This window comes from Cyanistes caeruleus, chromosome 2 (genome assembly GCF_971803275.1).
Source record: "Cyanistes caeruleus chromosome 2, bCyaCae1.hap1.1, whole genome shotgun sequence".
Classification (NCBI taxonomy): domain Eukaryota; kingdom Metazoa; phylum Chordata; class Aves; order Passeriformes; family Paridae; genus Cyanistes; species Cyanistes caeruleus.
The window spans coordinates 10067222-10088796 of record NC_141702.1 but is presented as its reverse complement, the minus strand read 5'-3'; the positions used below and the strand labels follow the sequence as shown (position 1 = coordinate 10088796).

The 21575-nt window shown below is 42.0% G+C and overlaps 1 long non-coding RNA gene across 1 annotated transcript; it reads left to right on the top strand.

Annotated features, from left to right (window-relative positions):
• Positions 1–13084: 13084 nt before the first annotated feature.
• LOC111925996 (uncharacterized) lies at positions 13085–16800 on the top strand. Its single transcript, XR_015282712.1, has 3 exons — positions 13085–13155; positions 14733–14905; positions 15025–16800. It is a non-coding gene; the product is annotated as an uncharacterized LOC111925996 (long non-coding RNA).
• The last annotated feature ends 4775 nt before the right edge of the window (positions 16801–21575 follow it).

The window sequence follows — 21575 nt, the reverse complement described above, 5'->3', positions numbered from 1 at the left end:
AAAAACCCTTCTGGTAAAACATTAATTTGAGAAATCAAAAGCAAGGGTTCAAACAGAGCCCGCTTCCTGGTTCAAAGCCTGGTTCAGACCTCAATCTATAAACCTGCAGAATTTGTTACAAGGAAGACCTAAATTTCTCAGTTTTGCCTGGATGTTACAGTAAAGAAAATGTTAGTGGAACATTTTAAATAAATATTTAGCATTTCCAGGAAGTGAAAGTGTTTATTGCTAAAATGCAGTGATGTCTCTAACATACACCAGAAAATTTTCTAATCAAAATACAGTCTTGAGCAAGCAATATACTGCTTCTTTATAACATGTCATTTACCTTGGTGAAGATTAAAAAGAACCCAACAAATCTGCTACAGAATATGACTGGCAAGGGTTAAATTCTCCTCTCAGATGTATTAATGCAAATCTGATTATAACACTACTGCTGGTAACATTACTCCAAATTTGGACTGGTACAACTTGAGACTGATGTCTTGAAGAACATGTCCCTGTGATTTCAAATGCCCTTTACCACTCACTGAGGAATGCAAACTACCATCAGCAGAACACAGACATGCTTCTTTGGAATGACAAAAGGCCTGTTACATGAAAATAATAAAACCAAGATATAAGTGAAAAAGAATTTAGTTGGAGTTCAGGTAAAGGTTCTTAGTGTTTCCCCCAATCAGAGATACAAATCTCTTCCTCTACCTCAGACTTCATGTACTCCAAGCTGTCTTCTGAGAAACAAGGAGAGTTTTCTATCATTATACTCATTAGTAGCTGTCTTAAAAAAATGTTTCCATTTTTTTAGATGAAAAACATAAGCCATGTGTTGTATTATGCAACTTCTATCATAAAATCTCCATTAACAGCCTGACTAATCAAGTACACAGTTATTTAGTAAACAAGTGCTTTGAATGGTGATGACTTTATGGTTTATACATTTTTTAGCAGAAAAAGGTATGAAAAATACTACAGAAAAATACTATATTTGATATGATATAGGAAATATAATAATGTCATGTAATATAATGTAATGTTATGTTATGTTATGAATATAATGTAATGTAATGTAATGTTATGTTATGTTATGAATATAATGTAATGTTATGTTATGTTGTGAATGTAATGTAATATAATATAATATAATATAATATAATGTAATATAATATAATATAATGTAATGTAATATAATGTAATGTAATATAATGTAATACAATATAATGTAATATAATATAATATAATATAATATAATATAATATAATATAATATAATATAATATAATATAATATAATATAATATAATATAATATAATATAATATAATATAATATAATATAATATAATATAATATAATATAATATAATATAATATAATATAATATAATATAATATACACACAAGAAAAAGGTCTGTCCTCACCTTGGTGTCAGTAATGAAAATGAAGGGGTTCTGCAGAAGGGTCAGTGTTTGTGGGGTTTACGGGAAGAAGGCATTTTAACTGGCTGTAAAAAGGGATGATGTGTCAGATAAGTGAACTAAGTGATTAGCTTTGTGAAAAAGCTAAGCAGAAGCAGCAAAGTCTCTGCCCTTACTCTGGTGGAAGATGCAAACTTGGCCAGTCGGTGCTTTAGAGCAACAGTAGAACTCTTTGTCTGGCTTAGCTGAGTCACACAATTATCTCAATAACAGTAAGTACCTAGCAACAGCCTCAATAAACACCCATTTATTTGATTAATCAGCCATTTTGAAACAGGTTGGGTAAACATTACCCTTTCACTTTTGGCTTACATTATTAAAACGCTGCCCACTGAAGCTGCACCCCACGCTATGAATAACCACAAGAAACCACCAGTGCCCTGCCCAGCTCAGGCAGGTGGGCTGAGCTTAACCTGACACTTCTTGCCCATGTCAAAGCACAGAAGGCAGCAGGGACCAGTGTAGGATTTATCATGGGTTTTCTAGCCGTGGGCTCAAAATAAAACTGTTGATGTTAATGAGTGCTATCAAAAACTGCATAAGAATTTGGTCGTTGTTAGACCAAGATAGGAAGAAATAAAAAGCAGAAACTTGAGTTTCCATAAATGTAAACATTTGCATGTGATATTTGAGGATAACTTACAGTAGCTGGAATGTACTTAAAGTACCAAAAAGGTTTTGAGTACTCAGAGATTGTGAGAAGTGTTTGCAGCAGATTGGCATCTGGGAACAAATGGAATTTTTTGTTATCATGGAAGATATCAAGATTATTTCCAACCCTTAGTGGACTCCTGGGAAAGAGAGGTTGTCATGTCTGGTTACAGAGCATACAGATATATATGTAAATATATATTTTTATTTATTTATATGTATGTCTGTATATATGGATTAGAGGTGCACTCTTCATGGGAATGCTGAGGTGGCTGCACTTTGCTACTTTTCCCAGGTAGTTTCCAAACAGTGCTGTGCCTGCCTCTTGTGCAGTGGCGAGGGAAGTTTTCCTCTTCAAGGAACAGGGAAACTTATTTCACAGGTAAATGGCTTTGTTCTGCTGAACCCTACTCTCTTCCCCTCAGGTAAATGCACCATCATCCTGTACAGCTGGAATGACATTCCCTTAACCTTTCTGGCTGAAACTATTCTCTTGACCATGGAGTAATTAAGTGTAGATATCTGCTTGCATTGCTACAATAAATAATTATAAATCTGCATTCTCATACAGCATTTCTTTTCATAATGCTTCCATAATGCCATTTACATTTGGATTGGGTTTCATCAATATACCAGTATTATCCCCTGTATTAAATTATCATGTAGCAGCAGAGGTTACTGCCTTTCCTGCTGATTTTTAATGCACAAAGAAATAAACCCTTTTTATAATTGTGCTGAGAACCCAGTGTCATTGAAGCCATACCAAGCTTGCATTAGGTAAGATCTAAATCTAACCTTGCTCAGCAGAGAGGAAAGGAAGAAGAAACAGAGATTTCTCCTGAAAAACATTACCCATCTGCTGGGTGGGGGTAAAGTTCACAGGTGCCCCCTGTTCTCCCAGCTTATCTCAACCATACATCAAACCTCTTCATGTTTTTTCATGCAGTTACCTTTATGAGAGCCAACAGACTGTAATTCAACACATTTCTGTAAAATAACTAGACATTATGCTATAGATAATATGCAGTACACATGAGAGTTAATTAATTACATATTTTTCCAAATGTCTCTCTGTGGTAATCTCAGGATATTTTTGTCTCCAGAACTTAAAACCCGGGTAATGTGAAGGTACTGTGGAGCCTGTATCCTTAGAGACTTTTGAAAACTTGTCTGGAAAAGTCCTGTAGGCAATCTCATCTAGCTCTGAAGGTGACCCTGCTCTTTGCAGGGTTCAGGCTGAAATCTCCAGTGCTTGTTACCAAGTGTTTTTTTCAATAATTCCCTGAAACTCTGATTCCAAAATTGACATCTGAAGACAGCAGTCATGCCCCAATATAAAGTGTTCTCTGTTATACCTCAAAGACCCTGGAATACCTTTGATTGGTTTATTTCCCCAAAAAGGAGGGAAAAGCCCCTTGGAATGTGAATTGTGGCCTTTGCATCAGTATTCTTGTAAAGCCCATTGTAACACATGAGGAAGGACAAACAGTAGCATTTTACCAGATGTGATTACAGACAATTTTATTATTTGCAGCAAACTGTACAGGAAGGATGAATGCAATTATTCATCCATTATGAGGTTTCTTTTGCTTTTTATATTTTCTTACACATAATGTCTGGCAAGCTGTAAGTAGCACCAATTTTCCAACCTCTTCCATGCTTCCAAGTTAAGTTTCTTCACCCCTCATTCACAGAGGATTCAAGGGGTGTTACTCAAGATTGACTGCAACAGAAAAGGAAAATAAATGCAACAGTTTTTACAGATGCACACAGATAATCCAAGTGTAGTTTTCCCCAAAGAGTGAAAACTTTCCCTGGGGAGGGTTTCTGGGGATGACAAACCACTACCTGAATAAACACACAGAGTACCACAGCACACACAGGAAAATAAATGTGGTGGATGTTCTCTGGATGGGAGAAACCTCTGACCAAAAGTGACCATAGTGCAAGAATCTATTTGTTTCTTTTGTTCCCTTCCTACAGAAGATGTTTCTAATCAGGCAGTTGTAGTGATGTATGGAAATAAAATGTCAGGGAATGGCTATGTGAGCTGTTTTCCTAAAAGCAGCCAATGCCATTTATTATATGAAATTTAAAAGATAAAAAAAAAGTAAGTCAAAGGAAGCCAGAGTTCTCTTAACAGCAATTGAAAATCTTTTCTTTCTGTGCCCACGTGCCTCAGTACAGAACAGAGCACATTTTAACAGCTCCCTCATTAAATGTGGTTATTCAATGCAGAGAGAAGGTTATGCAAGTCAGGGCAGATGTGAAGCACTGTGCAGCTCTGAAAAGTAATACTTTGGAGCTACACTTCCATTGTGTGATTTCTTCATGGAAAAAAAAAGAAAAACAAAAGCAAAATTTCAGAACATTAAAATAAAACATCTGATTTTGTTCTACCTGAAGAAGCTACAATGGGTAATCAAAATTTAAATTAAATTCTCCCATGGAGCTTGGAAATAAAGCATCAAAATTGCAAGGTGAAAAGTTTCTAAACCACGGGAGCTAGCCAGAACTTGTTACGTTCCTGAGTGATAAACACAAAGTTCAGCTGATCTTTCATGGAAAAAATATAGTAAATTTTCCTTCTGGGGGTTATATTTACCCAGCCTTTTCAGGCTGCATTATCAGCCTTTGTAATCTATTTAACTTCCATTCATGAGTCACTCTGACACTACACTGCTTTTCAGCTCTGCAAACAATACAAAAACTGAGCTCCCAGCTACAAATAAGGAAGGAATTTTGAACATAGTGTTTTTATCAATGAAACATATTGACACATAACTATACAGTTGTCAGTCACACTTTCATTGAAGTTAGAAGGAATAAGAGCAAGCCAATGTTTGATAATAATTTCACAAATGTACTGCATAATCTCTGAAAACTAAGTCCTAACAGATATTGAACACAAGTGATTCTACCAATCAGTGGCACCCATGGTTTTGCAGTACCTTTAATAATTTGCCATGCTAAAACTTCCAACGAAAAAAATGTGTATATTAACATGACAAAACAATTTTAAAGGTAAGTATAGTGTATATAGTATATGGGAATGTAATATATACTTTGTTAAAAATGTTTCACCATTATTTAAAGTTAGAAATAAAACAGTCATGTAACATTCATTCATGTTACAGATTCAGTGTTATTATAAGCAATAAATATTTTATTGAAGTTGAGGCAACAAGGAAGCACAACACATTAAGCAGAGGCACGTTTATATACTGTAAAGGTGGAATGTGCATTTGAAAGTGGCAAGCTCCCATCATTGAGTTCACACCCCAGTAGGCAGGCAGTGAAGTCTTTTTAAAAGATGTAGTTCAGATCCCCAGTCCTGGGATGTGAGACTTCTGGAGATAAACAAAGCTACCCAAAAGCAGATTTGGTCTGAATTCAGAGTCTGATCTCCAGGTCTGAGACGTGGTGCCACCTGTGCAAGAGATCCCAGCCTCTCCCTGCACTCTAAAAGGCAAGCAGGCACATGCATCACGTGGCTTCTTCCACACCTGGACTCATCACTGCTCTTCTTGGTGCTTGATTCCTGGGAAAACACCTGCTTAATTGGAAAATATCTGCTTGATTTCAGCACAAATTACCCAAGAAAGCCAGGCTTGGCTGGAAATTATTTGTCTGTGTCAGTAACAAAGGGACAAATCATGAAAGTGCATTGTTTTGCCAAAGGGAAAGGTTTAGGAAAAAAACATGAACATTTTGCCCAGGTGTTGGTCCACAGGAACACCCAAGCCTATTTCTTGCACCAGGAGAACTCACTTGAGCTTCCTAATGCCCAGAGGGGTCCTTGCATGCAACTTGCTGGGTTCCTCCTGCAGTTCCAGGTAGGCAAGTTATTTATTATTTCCTCTCCTGAGCTGCTGGGAGCCTGATTATACACAGCTGATGTTTGCTTTCTCAGTTCAGGACTTGGCTGCATGTCCAAAAGAGGTGCTGTTTGTTAATGGTCAAAATGATCTCTGGTGTCAGTGTCTACACACAGCTAGAAACAATGCAGCAGTGGAGTAGAGATTTCTTGATGTGAAAATGTGACAGTGAGCTTGTAAGTCCTGCCTCAATCCTGACTCCACATGTACCATAAAATGCAGCATCCTTCATAATCTGTTACACCATATATAAAATAATGCAGTCTATACATTGTCAGAACTCTATTAATGATATACCTTGCACCTTTACTCTCTGAGGTCTTAAAAAACATCACTGTGCAAACCTGTGCTAACTGAATGTCACTGACCAAGTCCTTCAGCAGTTGATTATCCCACTAACCCAGACAAACAGCAGGCTAGCAATAAATAATAAAGAATAGGCTGTTATTTTCTGTTTTGACAGCAGATGTAATTTCTAGAGTTCACCCCTTGCCATGCTCAGTGTGTTACATGAAATGTGGAGGAGGAAGAAGAGGTGGAGGACAAAGAGCTCCCAGCTCTGCTTCCAGTGCTGAGGCAAGGAGGTCCTCCAGGGAACCATGAGGCTTCTTCAGGCTGCAGGAACGTCTGGGCCATATAATAACAGCTCATAGACCATGAAATTTTACACATAGGGTGTGTGTGCTTCACTCCTTGGTATTGCCATACCCTCAGTGAAATCTCACCAGTGACTGCAAAAGGAGAAGGCTCAGGGATGGAGATGAGCACTTCATAAAATCCCATGTGTGACAACACTCATGAATCAGTTCCAGAAGCCTTTTAAGGAAGCACTTGGGCTGCCTGGAGCCTGGTTACTTGCCTGTCTTCCCAGGCAGGTTTTGCAACTTCCTGGGAACAAAGTTCCGCCAGGGCTGGATGGTTACTGACATCCACTCTGGGAGCCCTTTGGGCTGTGTTTTTGCAAACTGGTCTGGCTGCAGCACAAGCACCCCAGGGGCCTGAACCCCACTGGAATTAGAAAAAGATTCATGATTTGGCACAGGAATAATAGCATAAAATGTGATCTCAGGTCTGCCATCTCCCTCCTTTCTTCTGCATGGTGGTTTGGAACCCCAGGCTGGACTGAAATACAAATACATCTGTGTATTTGTACCCTCCTGTCCCAAGCCCACAGCTTCACATGCAGCAACCCACAGGGCCCATTGCCTGCCCAAACCTTCCTGTTGCTCACTCCTTGGACCACAGAAACTCCTCTGGGGAACCAGCTCCTGCCCTGGGGCACCACCCATCCTCATGGCTGAGATCCCAGCATGAGGAGGGGTGGAGCAGTGGTCCCAGAAAACTGCACCTCACTGGCACATGTCTCAAGTTGGTGCTGCAGAGATGGAATTAGAATCATAAAATAACCTGGGTTGAAAAGGAGCGACAAGGATTATCTAATCCAACTCCTGGCTCTGCACAGGACCAACACAAGAGTCACACCATATGCCTGAGAGAACTGTCCAAACACTTCTTGGACTTTGGAAGTTCAAATCCCCCTGAATTGTGGAGGAATTGAAGTGCATAAAAAAGAATAAATTATTTTCTTTCCTCTTTGCTGTTTTACTAAAAGTGTCTGGGCAAAGATATCAGCCCTCAGGCTTGTTGTCACTCTCTTCTGAGCCTTCCCACCTAATGCTTTTTTCCATGCTAAACACCCATCTATCTGCTGGCACATCACAGATTGAAGGCACATCTTTTTCTTCATGCACATATTGAGGGGAAAAACTCTGTCTGTTGAAAGATGCTTAGCTGAAAGATGTTTAACTGAGTTTTGTGAAAGAAAAACCTTCCAAACAATGCTGCTGGAAAGGTGAGGCTTGCATTTATTATGGAAGATACAAGGGCAGATAAGCAAGCCCAGCATGTGTTCTGCAGTCTGGCTGCTGGAGTACAAATAAAAAGTCCCTCAACAGCCACCACAGAAGCCAGTGAACTGCCTTTTTTTAAAAGGAAAAATCTATCTTTGTTTTAAAAATTCACTCAATGTCCCTTTGATAGGTCCAGCCTCAGGTAGCTGGCAATGCTCCTGAACTCCTGGGCCAAGATGGAACTGTCCTGGCTCCCAGTGGAAGGAGAGGCAGTGGGGAGTCCAGAGGGAAACTGTGCCACCATCCAGCTGCTGCCCTATCATCACAGCAAGGGACAGGACACTGCAGTGCTCCATGACCTGCTCTGCCAGGGACTCAGATTTCATGGATCCAGGCACTAAATGAAAGGAATGCTCGGGAGCTTTGTGTTCTCAACATTTATCCCTGGTGTGCTTGTCCTCTGTCAAAACATGGCACAAGTGTGCTCACCCCAGTTCCTTCATCATGTCTGTAGGGTGGAAATAATTCACACTTAGTATTTTTTAAGTTCCCAGTTTCCCAACTGTCCTAGTTTTGGCCAAGGCCGTGAGGAAGGTGGAGCCTGGAGCAGCGTGGGCATGGCTGGGTTGTTACTCTACACCAGTCACATCACTGAAAGGGGTAGAACTATGGAATTCTCAATTCCAGCTAGAAAGGGGGATGGCTTGCAGTCAGGAAGGAAAAGATACATGCAGAGGATCTATGGGACAATTTTTGTTCTTGTCTCAGGAGGTGTGTGGCACCTGCTCAGGTCAGTGAGTCAGTGAGAATGATGTTTGTATGGAAGTCACCCTCTTTTTGTATACTTTTGTTACTAATATTGTTGCTGGTGCTGTTCCTGCTTGTTTTCTTATCTCATTGCTGTTTCTAGTATATTGTCCTCATCTCAGCTCAGAATTTCTGCCTTTTGTCTCTCTCACTAGATGGGATGGGGGGAAGGGAGCGGCTCCATGGGGCTCAATTTCCAGCTTTAACCACAACACACATTTAGAAGTTTCTTTAATTTTAAAATCACTTAACAGAGTGTATCCAGGTTTTACGCCTCTCTTCAATCTTCATTAATAAATAAAATAGGCCAGGGACCATTTGCTTGCTCTGGGGCACAGCTGCACAGTGCAGCTCCCATGCACATGGCTGAGCTCTGCTCCTGCCCCTATGAGCTCTGGCCGAGGGAAAACCAAGCAGAATTCATTAATTCCAGTTGAGTTCTCCAAATCCTGATACCTTCTAGATATTTGTAGCATATGGTCCTAAATAGCATGGATGGAAAAAAAAGTTGACAATTTTATTTAATTTATGCCATTATTTATCTCATTAATTTTCAACTCAGGAACTTCATGGCTATGGCCAAGCAGAGTCTCAGGCTCTGGCCTGTAAAAGCTTAAGGACTGCATCTCCTAAGGTGAGAAAGTCAGAAGTCAGAAGAAATACACAGGCAGATGGCTCAGGGACAGAGCACACCCAGAGTACAAGGTCTAGGAAAACCTGACAAAACAAAAGTCATTCTGAAATGTAACACCCACACAGACACTCATGCTTTCACCATACAGAATCATAGGCAATATTTTTAAAGTTTCCTAAGTGATCCTGTCAACCCTGGAGAACAAGAAAGTTAATTTTCATCCTTCAGTGGTCAGGGACCACAAGGGTTTCTTTAACAGGACTAGATAAACTTGATACATTTTCAGGAAGAAATAAAGCCCACAAAGACCATGACTTTGCTATTTATTCTTCACTAACCACCTTCATGTCTTGGATAGTTTAGCCACGGTGTGAATGGGAGTGTGGACAGGTGGTTTTCCAGGCATCCCCTGCTCAGCCAAAGCCCAAAGGCAGGTTCCTATGGTAACAGCACTGTAAAGCTTTTTGCCTGCCTCCGAGGAAGAGCTTTGCAAAGTAGAAATGAAACACTACTCTGTTTAAAACCTTTTCCACAGGATTTAGTCACCTGTGGCCTGGCAAGCAATTAAGCAGCTGCATTGCTCCCGAGGCAAGCGTCAGGCACTCGAAGCCTTGAGTGTGTCTCCATTAGTTCTTATGTGCAACCATTTTTAGGACTCAGGAATTGCTAGGGCTGAAAGCTTGGAGAGGTATTTATTATCTTTCATTACCTTCATAATTCTTTTTCACAAAAAAAAAGATGCCTTTACTGAACTTACACAGTTGTGTTATGGGTGTCATCTCACAGAACAAATACATTGTACACTGGGGGCAAAGCAGGTATTAATGTAGTTTATTTAATTTTCCAGCAAAAACAATGAGGAGTCAGATTATATTTCGTGTAATTCACAGTGTATTCCATTGAATTCTGAACCTGCTCAGCCCTGTTCCAGTGAAAAAAAATTACCATCTCTAGCCTGGTCATACTAGTTTGAACTAAGATGTCTATATTTTAGGCCCAGAATTCAACTTAAACTTTTCATTTATTGGCTCAAATGAGGCCTGCCCCATCTGGCAGAGGAGGTGAGCGATGAGCCACCCCTGTTTCCCATGTGAGTTCCCCAGGGACCGCACACCCTGTCAAACTCCCGCTTCCCAGGACGATGCTCAAGAAATATCTGAAAGATAAATTCAGATTTTCTGAAAGAAATTCAGGAGCTCCGTGTGCCGCCACAAGCTGCCACAAACACATCACTGCCCCGTGTCAGAGGCCATGGCACCTCTGGGCAGGGGGACACGGGGCAGGGCTCACCTGGGCCTGGGGACTGCCCGCTGCAGGTCAGGGTAGGCCGCAGCGCCGGAGCCGAACATGCCGCGGGTTTTATCTGACCTTCACAATCCGCTCCTGTCACTCCCTGTTAGGAGTCTTCCGAGCCCTGACAGGAAAAACAAGTCACCCTGTGAGCAGCGGGACTAATTGGTCGTTTCCTGTGCTGGGAGCCCTCATTACAAAGCTCTTTCTCTCTTCATTCAGTTATCTAACGTGGGCTGAACTCTGCAGCCTCTCCCTCGGTCAGGCACTAATGGAGTCGGCTTTCTTCTCCTATTTCTGTGAAACCCGTGGAAAATAAAGACCTTTGCAACGTCCTCCTACCATCCTGACTGTCCTGTGAGCTCAGGGTTTGTGTAGGTGTTGTACTTGACTCAGCTCATCGACACTGGGTTATCATAAATGTCAGGGTCTCTTCCCTAGGAAGGGAGTATTGCTTAATCGTGTTAATTTAATCCATTTTACCATACTTCTAATCTTGGTCAGTGCAGGAGGACGTCTCAAAGTGCTCCTGTACCTAACAAGCACACACAGTATTCATCTGATGTCAGCAGCCAGGAGTGCATAGAAGAGCTGCTAAATGTACTAAAATCCTGAAATGGTTACAGATGTCCAGCAAATAATTGCTGCTGGAATTTGGTTGATGTAAACCTATTTTGCACACACAGAATCACAGAATGGTTTGGATTGAAGTGGCCTTAAAGACATCTAGTTACATACAGTTACTGTCCTGCCAAGGGCAGGGACACCTTCCACTATCCCAGGGTGCTCAAAGCCCCATCCAGCCTGGCCTTGAACACTTCCAGGCATGGGACATCCACAGCTTCTCTGCACAACCTGTTCCAGTGTTTCACCATCCTCACAGGAAAGAATTTCTTCTTAATATCTAACCTAAACCTACCCTCTCTCAGCTTAAAGCCATTCCCCCTAGTCCAATCACTCCACACCCTTGTAAAAGCTCCCTCTTCAGCTCTCTTGAAGCCCTTTTTGGTACTGGAAGGTGCTATAAGATCTCCCCAGAGCCTTCTCTTTCCTGGTTATTTTGATATGCTTACAGTCCAGCTGGCTTTTCCCCCTGGACTGGCTTTCCATCAGGAAGGCAGGCACACATGAAGCTCCATCAGCCAGCTTTTGCCTCCTGAATTCTGTTCCTTGGGAAGCATACAAAGGCCCAGGTTTCAGCAATTAAGGCATTCAGAGCTGGTGTTGAATTTCACCAGGATTCTTGCTCCTGAACGACTTTGGGCAGCCCTTTGGCCTTCCTCCCTTGCACAAGCAGACCAGGCAAGAACAACAGGAACATGAGAACCTGCATGGGACAGGCTCCTTCAGTCTGAGCTCTCCGGACTTCAAAAGCCACACAGTGACATTGACCGCAGGACAGACAGACAGGAAATTCCACCAACCACAGCGGCTGCTGGCATGAGGCTGCACTCCTGCCCCCTCAGCAGATTCCTTCCTGCCTGTTTCTGATTCACCACCACCAGCTGCTCACATCTTCATGCACTGTCCTGCCTGGTGGCCCTGTAAGCTGTTTCAGAGGAAGAGCTCCATCCTGAACTTCAGTTATTGTTTTTTCTTTTCCCTCTAGTCAGATACTCTTTGTTTTGCAAAAATTATTGTAAAACTACTTCATTTTTTAGCAACACAATCAGCAGGAACTGGCAGATCCTGGTGGTATGTGATGTTTCCCAACAAGTGAGCATTAGCTATGTCTGAATGGGATCAGATCTCACACCACAGGTGATGCTCACTGGGTACATGAGAGAGCACAAGGCTTCATCCAAAGAAGCCAAAGGAAAAACACTGCAAGCAGAGTATGACTGGTCTCAGGTGCTGTATTTCTTTCTCTTGGTTATGGCCTATCACAATTGATATTTGGTAATTTCTCAAGAAAAGAAAATGACATTTGGTTCAGGTTTAATAAGTTCTATGAAACTTTTGTCCTGGTGTGTATACCTTCATCTGTGTATTTAAAAGATCTTCTTTATTATCTATGTACCTCATGGAAGCACCAGTCAGGGTTTAGCTGAACTTCTTTTTCAACATAAATATGACTTTCGAGCTCTGAGGCTCTTTCCCTCTCTGAGGTCACACAAGATGGGCACCTGAAAGATGCCTCATTCCAGTCAAAGCCACCCATCCCTAGGGATGGCCAAGCACCTCACAGTGTTGTAGGCAGGAGAAAGGGCAGGAAGAAAACACCACCAAAACCCAGCTGTTGGTTTCACGCTGACCACAGATGTGGGACTGGTAACTGAAGAATAATCCTTGTGGAAACGCGCTCACACCCTTTTTTGCTTCAGCAGTGGTGCCAGCTGCTGAGGCTGTATTTAGGATTGAGCACAGATTCTTTCAAACAAATTTATTTTATCAATTGTATGCATATATACAGACGTTTGCTGTAGGATCATAAAAACTTTTCAGCCTTCTCTCTACTAACTTTTCAATCACTGCTGTGAGGCAACATTTTTTTTTCCCTTAATAGAGAAAGATATTAAAACACAGATGATGACCTTAGTGGAGAGCATCTTTGCTACATACAAGATCCAAGTAGGTAAGTTGTGTATCAGAGAATCATAGAATATCAGGTTGGGAGGGACCTCAAGGTTCATCTGGTCCAGCCCTTCTTAGTAAAAGCATGGTCTAGGCAAGATGGCCCTCTGCCCTGTTGAGCTGAATCTCAGAAGTGTCCAGTGCTGAGGAATTCAGCTTTCCTGGGGAGATTATTCCAAAGGCTTGTCTAGACTGTAACACATCAGCTCCTCTAGGAGGAGGCTGTGGGAAACTGGATCAAAAGCCTCTGGGAAATCTGGATAAACAATGTCCACTGCTCACCCCACATCAACCAAGCAGGTTACTTTATTGTAGAAGGCAATCAGGTTTTTCAAGCACAGTTTGCCTGTGGTGAATCTGTACTGGCTTTTCCCAATAACATGTTATATCTGACTTGTGATAGCCCCCAGGAGGATTCACTCCACAACTTTCCCAGGGAATGAAGTAAGAGAGATGGGCCTATAATTTCCTGGGTCCTTCTTAAAGCCTTTCTTGAAGATGGAGGTGACCTTAACCTTCTTCCAGTCTTCAGGGATGTCCTTCAATCTTCATGACTCCTCAAAGATTGTGACTGGATGGTGACCTCAACCATGACATCAGCTCTTGACACCCTGGGGTGGATGCTGCCAGAGTCCATCGGTGTGCAGGCCCAAGCTCCTCTGATAGTTCACAGACCAGCTCTTCCCTCACTGACTGTGGGCCTGTGTTTGCCTCAGCCTGGACTTCTGTTCCATAGGCCTGAGGGTCCAGCAGAGCTGGTAAAGACAGGAGTGAAGAAAGGGTTGAGAACCTCTGCCTTTCCAGTGTTATTGGTGACTAATTCAGCTCTCCTGCTGGATAGCAGTTCAGTATTTTCTTTCTGTTTCCTCTTGCTGTTGACATACCTGGAGAACCCTTTCTTGTAGGTTTTGACAACAGCTTCTCTTGCCCATGGGTAGTCTGTCCCCAAGCTGCTATCTGGGGGTGCAAGGAGCAGCCCAGCCCTCAGAATATGACCATGCTCTTCCTCTTGCAGCAGCAAGAGGAGTATGTGATTTAGAGACCCCCAGCTCTGCCACCATCTCCAGGCTGCAGGGACCAGCCTTCAGATGACTTTCTTTACTATGCAGTACAAGAACTTCTGAAAACATATATTCGTTCTCTGTAGTAAACAAGAGAATATTTGGGTCCAATATTGTCATTAGTATTACAGTGGGTGTGGGAAGACAGGGTTTAAACACTTATTCCTGAAACTTCAGCACACTTTTCAGCCCCATTTCAGTCCTTGTGTACCTGAAGGAGAACCATAGCACAGAAGGCTATGTAGCTGCCTCTGGAGGGGAAATGTGCCCTGTGAAGTTTGTCCCATGCTGTTTCTCATTGCTCATACCTCGTTCAACATGGATGAGTGCAATGGAAAGGAGCTGAAGGATTGATGGGAAGACAAGCAACTTCCTCGAGGGGCTAAATAACATGCAAAGTGCCCTAACTGGCCAGAGGATTGTGATGTGCAGGATTTATTTTCCCATTTATGAAACTGGGGATCAGTGTAGGAACCCTCTGCATGAAATAATTCCAGATCCTCTTTTTCTGTCCTAGATCAATAGTAATGCCTCCATGCTCAAAGCAAAGTTGGAGTTTGTGCTGCCTCGTTCAGAGAAGCCCCAGGTAACTTCTATTACTGCAGAAAGGGAAGAGGAGGCAAGGTCTGAAGTCTGCTGCTGGGTAACAGGAAAACAAGCTGGAGCAGGCATTAGAGGCAGTGGTGCTTGGTAAGGAGGGAAACAAACTTAATGCATAGAAAACACACACTTTCTCAGAACAATACAACTCCTCACATTACAGTATTATACCATATGTATACCTCAGCCTAAATTCCCTTTTCTGGCAGGAGCCAGGGTGAGGACATGGCTTCAGAAATCCTAATGGAACCACAGAAACTGGCTGAGGATTCCCAGCTTCAGTTCCCAAACATAGGGACATCACTTTCAGAAACACCAGGAAGCTGGACTGCCTTGTTGTCCTTTATGTACTCAATAGGAATCTAAAGGAACCTCATTTATTTATGTGAAAGGGACTTTGTTGGTTGCTGAATTGCAATGGGACATGTGACACAGGCCTGAAGCAAATCAGTAAATACAGAAATTTTCTTTTGAGAAGGCAAGGGTGGAGCAGAGGACATGGTAATTACATGTTCTCCATGAGTGCTGCTTTTCTTTGTTTGCCCAAAGCAGCTTTGGAGAAAGCATTCCTAATTGTTTATTTCTCATTTGCACTGCCTTTTTGTTCCCCTCAAAAAATACTCCTATTAAGAAGGTTTGCCATTCTTTCCATGGAATCCAACAACAGTGGGAGATAACAGAATCCATGGTTGGTGGATGATGATTTGGGATGCTCTCCTGGAAACCTTGACTTGTGTACTGTGACACCAGCAGTATTCAAAGGCCAAAGCTCGATGCAGAATGCTCCAACAAGTCACATGTTCCTGGGGGAATGCTGCTGTCCTGCTTCTCCTTCTTCTCTAAGCTCTCCAGCTTTTCTACCTCAGAGAAAATGTGAAGAGGAGGACTTGAAAACTGAGTGCAGGATCTATACTTTGCTGAGAACTGTGCAGAATGGGTCATGTTGAGAGAAGGACAACAGGGATTTCCTGTTAAGCAGAAAAAAAAAAAAGCAAGAGAACTTGCCACAGCCTTTAGTTGCCATCTTGGCAATGAGCAAGGGTGCCCTTGTTCCTCCCAGACCCAAAGTTTCTAGCCCTAAGTCATCTTTTGACATCACCTGCTTTGCCTCAGGTACCACTGGAATCATGTGGCTTAACACTGGAACAGTGTGAGTACCCCTTCCCCTGCCAGGACCTGCTGGCTTAGAGACACTGGCTGACTCGACTCTACCTGTAAGACCTCTGTCCACCCTGGTCCATGGAAGTGGAGAAGGAAGGCGAGTGCCAGAGGAAAAGCTACAATGCCCCTCAACAGCAAAGTGAACTTGCCAGTGAACAGTCTGTTGCACAACGCTGGAGCAAAGTGGAAGAGAAACCCACCTCTTTGGAAATGAGCAGCAGCCTCAAAGGCCTCAGTGTTTGGCTGTGATTTCCCCATAGATGTGTTTTTACAGCTGTGGTTAATGTGTGACTAATCCTCACTGCGCAGTAACCACACAACCACTCCTTAGAGCGGTGCGAGCGCATGGCGGGTTTGGGTCGGAAGCAGAGATGGTAACATCTGAATAGAATACTTAAAACTGACAACACTTCTGAGCAGGGCTCTAATCATTTATGTCATGCCTGAGAAACTTGCAGCCAGGCTCCAGTGTATATATATATATATATATATATGTATAACAAAAAAGACAAACCACCTCTGAGAACAATACACAGTTCAAAGGCTTGTATTCTCAGGCAGCTGCTATCAAACATTAACAGCACTATTTGAGCAGGAAGAGCAGACTCAACCAGCACTTTCAAGAGCATTTGCAAACTCTCTTATTCTCCAGTAGTACACTAATAGCAATAGTAATAATAAAGCCACAATTTCAGTCTGAATAAAAGGCGAGTAATGTTGCTCCAAAACAGCCATATTTTTTCTCAGTGCCACCCTGAGAACAATAAAACTCCTAGAAGTTCTTGAACCATTGTATTATGTTCATGTGTAATGTTATGTTCATTGTGTTATGAAGACTGTTCAACTGTTTCATCAAGTTATTCATGAAGGCAGCTTCAGGCCTGGATGTACTGAATGAGGAATGACATCAGGGCTGTGTGCTGCCTGTAGCTGCATGTACAGTTCTACTCTCTGTGTGACAGTCCCTGAAGGGCTGGACAGGCCCTGGTGTCCATTCAGAGGTGGGCTTTGAAGGCTTCTGACCATGACTGAGATGATTTTTGATTGCCAGCAAAGTCAGCTTTCCAAATCTTCTCCAGGTTTGGACAGATAAGCAATTAGATGAGCTGCTCCCTTGTTTAGATACATGCCAACTCTTTCTTTTTTTTTTTTGTTTTATTTTGAGAGGTTCTAGTTTGGTTGAGGTGGGGGGAGGGTTTTTAAAATACAACATTCTTTAATGGACTTTTGAAATTATTTCAGTGTCAATTTTGATTGGTTTGCTTTTGTTTTACACAGACATCCTAGGCTTCAATGCTGTTAAGCTTTCCTCAGCTAAGCTTTCATGTAAGGCAGTCTGTGTGTGCATGCTAGAATAACAAACTATGTGATTCCTTGTGATCACACACAGGTCACACACTGGCACCCAGCACGTCCCCTGAGCACAGCAGTAAGTTCATGAACAGCATGTGCTCATGTTTAGGGAGCACCTCCAGAGGAGCAGCCCCTTGCTCTCAGCATGTGCTGCTTCCAAACCTGATGGGAGTCAGGTGCCAGAAAAGAGAGGTGTTTTATGCAGAACCTGCATTTCTCAGCTCCTGCTGAGTTTCTGCTGGCACTCAAACCTCCTCCTTCCAGAAGGTTTGCCACATGAAGGAAGCAGCTGTCCAGCCTCCCAAGGCACAGGTTCACAGGCCTTCTTTAAAGGGAGAGATGCACTGGTAGCATCAGCAAAAGTTTCTTCCAGACTGCCCCACTCCTTTCCTCAATGCCCTCACCTCAGTCACCTGCAGTAGCCCCAGCTCTGTGTACAAGAGGAATCCAGCTGACTCCTGCCTAAGACTTCCAGAGGTAAGGCAGGTGAGATAGGTTTTGGTGGTGGATTTTTTGAGGCTTGGGGGTTTGTGATTGTTTTTCTCTGCACAGTATTTTGAAATGCGTTGCATATCAGAGGGGTGCCACAGTTTGGGGACCCCATGCCTTGTGGCACAGGTTAAGCATACCACTCTCTCCCACACAGGTTTTCAGGGGCCAGGAATGCTGTGATGGTTGGCTCAGATAAGTAGGGGTTCATGCTGAGGACATTTTTATACAACAGTGTCACATGGCTTTGGTTAAACTGGAACAGCTGTGCTCTGGGGTCCAGTATCTATCCAAATCCTAATCTTTATTTTTAAATCACACCTATTTATCTTTTGCTCTATGCCATTTTGAAGTAGGATTTTCTACTTTTAAAAGCATTTAATATTTTCTGACTCTTCAAAGTCTAGTGATTTAGTGATTGCCTTTCCCTTGTTCCTATTTTAATTTCTCATTAGCACATAGTTGTGTGCCCATGCAGATGCATACACATAATCACATGTGCATGTATACACATGTGTGTGCACAAAGCAGAGTACATTGGTCCAAGTCACCTTTGTTATCATCTCAAAGAATGCTCCAGAGGCTGCCCATCTGCTTTTCCATGTTAAAGGAGGAGAGCAATAAACCAGAGTAAATAAAAAAATGAAACAAACCAGCCAACCAGTCAAAAACAACAACAACAAAAAAAAACCAACCTAAAACAACTGGGTAAGAAAGAGGAAGTGTTTTTAACTGGTCTCTATGTTCTTTGCACAGACTATTGGCTGAAGGACATCCCACTGGCTCAGGAACATTTTTTACTGTAATCATCCTCAGCATCCAGCTTTGTGTTCAGTACATTTGGATCACCATTAATGGAATGATTCTCAAAGATTTTAATTGTTTAAATGTTTATACTTGCTAATTTATTTTTTCTTTTTTTCTTGTTCCCATATTTTTCTTTTGCCTAAATTGCTCATCCCCATCCTTGGTACTGTCCTGTACCAAGCATGCAGACAGGAACTGTACAACCTGTCATTCTGTTTTCCTCAGCTGGACAAACCAAATACCATTAGTTTACTGTGGGAAAAGATTCTGTTATCCCACATAATTTTAATGTTTTTCCTCTGTTCTTTCCCAGCATGAGCTAACCCTAGACCATGTAGGTGATGGTAAGCAAAGGGCTCACTAATTCTATAATGATACCCATTATTCCAACAATTCCCTCTACTTGCTGGAAATATTTGCTGGCTACTGCATCCTGTATTGACTTATTTTTTTCTTTCTTACAGCTACATGACACATAATTATTCTAAAATTGACTAATTCACCTTAGCCTTTTCTTCCCCTTTTATTCCCAGGTAGGAGCAGAAATTCCTTTTGTTATCCCTTTCATGCCTGACCTTGTGTTGAAGTTGACCCTAAATGTTACTTGTCAGAATATTAATGTATCCTTCACACTCTAAAGTTTCTAGAGTGCCCAAATTCCCAACAGCAAATGTAATTCTGTATATTTTCCTCTATGTCAGTCAGTACTTAGATGTCCCCAAAATGAGGTCTTCTCTCCCTACTCTCTGCCTTGCAGAGACTGCTGCTCCTTAGCTCACTCCTCACCACTACAATTCTTCCACTAATCCCTAGCTTCCTCATTTTGATTATTCATTTTCTGTGTGGCACTGATAACTTGCTTTAGTGAAGTTCAATTAGAAAAGATTGCCTTTGACTGAAAAAACCCTGCTATCAAAAAGCAAGATACCTGATTAGTCAGACACAATCTACTTTTGATTAACCTATTTTGTGCTGTATATCATCATCCAACCTTTTAATTTCTCTATCCATCAGATCCTTTTGTAAGACCCTGCATACTGCTGAAGCTGCACCTTTTCCTGTCCTCTTTCCTTAGTGAAGACACTGTATTTCATTTTCTGCAGTAAAATTTCTGTCCTCTAACTTGACAAACTTATTAAAAATTCTGTCCATCAGGCTTGCAGTTTTATGACCTAAACACTACCCCAGAATGCTAAGTGACTATTTGGTTTTGAGCCTCTGCCTCACCTCTTGCATATTTAAGATCTTGGGCTTTGTTTTTTGTTTTGCAGCTATCTCAAATGGAGTGAATTGCACCCTGCACCTTCATTCCACTACTCATTTTCAGCCATATACACACTGGTCCTGATGAAGACTCAGATAAGGCATTTATGAAATGCCTGACATAGTTTTTCTTCTCAGCACCCCTGTAGAGTGGCCCTCTTTTTTCTCCTGTTCTCTATTTCAATTACAAGCTTATACAGCCTTTTAGGTTTGCTTTAGCTTCCTTTATAGGCTCTAATACAACTTGACAAAGTGAGAATTGTGAAAAGTCCTCCTTCTCTCATAGTTTGCCTTCTTTGACATGCAGTGCATTTACAACCCTCCAGCTCATTTTTCCAGAACAAAGAAGAGGTCAAATTTTTCTGCCAGCCACATTCTTTACATCTTACTTGTGAACAAGAGCAAATGTGATAATTGCTCCAGCATGGATGAAGAAGAAAGTCAGGAAGCATAGGGAACAGAAATGTGACTCAGGAAAACCCAGTGCCAAAGTACAGAGGCCCTCCTGTAAATAATTCTCTCTTGGTACAACAAAATTTCTCTCAGGTGCACACTGAGGGATCAGACAAGTGTTGCACTTGCAAGGATTTTCACACAGGAATTTCCCACTTCCCGTAGCACTTAATTTTATTCCCTCCCCACTGCCTTAACTTCACACATTATCACTGACTGGAAAAGGGGAAGCAAAAGTCTTGGTAGCCCCTAAGGAAGTGAATTCACAGCTGGTAAGGCCCTGCAATGCAAACAAGCCAATTCTGATCTTACACAAGTCTTTACCAGGTTTAAGGGATTGGCAAAGTTGGCATTAAGTTAAAAAGCACTTTTCAGCTGTAATTAAGTCTTCTAAATTCAATCCATCAATCCTTTTGTCTGATCTCAAAACTTTCTGATTACCAAGATTCCTACAATTTTTTTATTTTTTTTTTGTAAACATAGCCCCCATTGTTCCAGCATAAACAAACTCAAAATATAGTGACCAGTTTACAGAATAAAAATTCATTTCTTGCAGTTCAAAACCTTACAAAAGAAAATAATTGTAAAGCTGCAGTAAGACCTACCCTGACAGACAGCAGATCCTGACTTCCCTGTTTTGTGAAGGACATTTTCCTCTACCTCTGTGTTGCTCCATCTCCTCCCACAAAAGCCATAGCACCCCAGAGTAATTGATGATGCAGAAAATACTGAGGACAAGCCTGCTCTGTTCTCCTTCCTTGGGGGCACAATCTCCAATTCATCTTGGAAAGCAGGTTTTAACAGAAGGCTTGGGGCTGCCATCCTACAGTCCTCTCTGCTCTCAAACTCCTGAGGGCAGGAGAGGAAACCCTGGGGAAGATTTGCAACTCTTATCACCGTTTTGAGGATTCTGCACAAGGAGAGGTCCCCAAATCAGAACCAGCATGAAATGTTGCAGGGCTCTAACAAAGCCATTTCATTCAAGTCTCCACCAGAGCCCATTTGTATCCTACACCAGTGCCTCCAGCAAGAGCAAACAGGACACCCAAGGCAGGGTGGGAGGGAAGGCAGGCCACTCTTACCCTTAAAATGCCGAACTGAATCTGTGTCTTTAGCCCCAAAATTCACAGTTCTGTCACCCAAATTCTGGAAAGACCTAGGCAGTCTTAAAAACAACATCTAGTTTTTGAATTATTATACACACCAATGTTCAAGACAGATTGTGTCAGACACA